General features: G+C 48.7%; 1 non-coding gene across 1 annotated transcript; it reads right to left on the bottom strand.

Moving 5' to 3' along the window:
* Positions 1-1,035: 1,035 nt before the first annotated feature.
* Positions 1,036-1,336, bottom strand: LOC148687766 (signal recognition particle RNA). Its single transcript, XR_015946855.1, has one exon.
* Positions 1,337-2,266: the final 930 nt, after the last annotated feature.

The raw sequence follows: 2,266 nt of genomic DNA on the forward strand, positions 1-2,266 counted from the left end.
TACTTATGTGTGCATTTGCCTTGTACATTTATGAACTAATAATAATAATAATAATAATAATAATAAATTTTTATTTATACCCCGCCCTCCCCAGTCAAAACCAGGCTCAGGGCGGCTCACACCAATAAAATTACAATAAAACATAAAAAGCAATTGATTAAAATACATGTTTAAAATACAGTATTAAAATTAAAAATTTAAGTTTAAAATGCAGCCTGGTTTTAAGTAGTCCATAAATCCAAGCCATGAGGGAGGAAAACACAGGGGTCAGACTAAGTCCAACCCAAAAGCCAGGCGGAACAGCTCTGTCTTGCAGGCCCTGCGGAAAGATGACAAATCCCGCAGGGCCCTGGTCTCCTGTGAAAGAGCGTTCCACCAAGTTGGGGCCAATACTGAAAAGGCCCTGGCCCTAGTAGAGGCCAATCTAGCCACCTTATGGCTCGGGATCTCCAGAATATTGTTGTTTGTGGACCTTAAGGTCCTCTGCGGGGCATACCAGGAGAGGCGGTCCCGTAGGTACGAGGGTCCCAAGCCGCATAGGGCTTTTAAGGTCAAAACCAGCACCTTAAACCTGATTCTGTACTCCACCGGGAGCCAGTGCAGCTGGTAAAGCACTGGATGAATGTGATCCCGCGGCCGGGACCCCGTAAGGAGCCTCGCCGCGGCATTCTGCACCCGCTGGAGTTCCTGGGTCAGCTTCGAGGGCAGCCCCGCGTAGAGCGAGTTACAATAATCAAGCCTGGAGGTGACCGTCGCATGGATCACTGTGGCCAGATCAGGGCGAGAGAGTTAAGGGACCAACTGCTTAATACGGCGGAGATGGAAAAAGGCCACCTTTGTTGTGGCTGCAACCTGCGCCTCCATGGAAAGGGAGGGGTCGAAGGTTACACCCAAACTCTTATATATGATTTATATATATGAGATACATATATCTCAGAGACCTTAGAATTCCTGTAACGCCTTCCACTACATCCGTTGCCAATGCTGAGAAAAGGAATAACATTGTGCTCAGAGACATAAACAGCATCCAAAAGAGAAAGGCTGGGTCTTGCTTTCTTGCCCAGGCTACACTGCAGGCGCTACTCATACCGGATAGGTGCAGTCCCACAACTGCTCAGCACGGGAGCTTTGGCTTGCTCTGTCTCCAGCCTGGGCCGGTTCGCCCCTCCTTAGGCAACCTGGCAGCCCCTGGCTCCCCAGAGGGCCCCCATATTGATGCTGACCTTAGCGAGGACACCTGCTCCACGTAGCCCGCCGCAGCCTAGAACTCCTGGGCTCAAGCAATCCTCCAGCCTCAGCCTCCCAAGGAGCTGGGATCACAGGCAGGAGCCACAGCTGAATTTGTTGTTGTTGTTTAGTCGTTTAGTCGTGTCCGACTCTTCGTGACCCCATGGACCATAGCACGCCAGGCACTCCTGTCTTGCACTGCCTCCCGCAGTTTGGTCAAACTCATGTTCGTAGTTTCGAGAACACTGTCCAACCATCTCGTCCTCTGTCGTCCCCTTCTCCTTGTGCCCTCAATCTTTCCCAACATCAAGGTCTTTTCCAGGGAGTCTTCTCTTCTCATGAGGTGGCCAAAGTATTGGAGCCTCAGCTTCACGATCTGTCCTTCCAGTGAGCACTCAGGGCTGATTTCCTTCTGAATGGATAGGTTTGATCTTCTTGCAGTCCATGGGACTCTCAAGAGTCTCCTCCAGCACCATAATTCAAAAGCATCAATTCTTCGGCGATCAGCCTTCTTTATGGTCCAGCTCTCACTTCCATACATCACTACTGGGAAAACCATAGCTTTAACTATACGGACCTTTGTCGGCAAGGTGATGTCTCTGCTTTTTAAGATGCTGTCTAGGTTTGTCATTGCTTTTCTCCCAAGAAGCAGGCGTCTTTTAATTTCGTGACTGCTGTCACCATCTGCAGTGATCAAGGAGCCCAAGAAGGTGAAATCTCTCACTGCCTCCATTTCTTCCCCTTCTATTTGCCAGGAGGTGACGGGACCAGTGGCCATGATCTTGGTTTTTTTGATGTTGAACTTCAGACCATATTTTGCGCTCTCCTCTTTCACCCTCATTAAAAGGTTCTTTAATTCCTCCTCGCTTTCTGCCATCAAGGTTGTGTCATCTGCATATCTGAGGTTGTTGATATTTCTTCCGGCAATCTTAATTCCGGCTTGGGATTCATCTAGTCCAGCCTTTCGCATGATGAATTCTGCATATAAGTTAAATAAGCAGGGAGACAATATACAACCTTGTCGTACTCCTTTCCCAAT

Source organism: Zootoca vivipara, chromosome 1 (genome assembly GCF_965207765.1).
Source record: "Zootoca vivipara chromosome 1, rZooViv2.hap1.1, whole genome shotgun sequence".
Taxonomy (NCBI): Eukaryota; Metazoa; Chordata; class Lepidosauria; order Squamata; family Lacertidae; genus Zootoca; species Zootoca vivipara.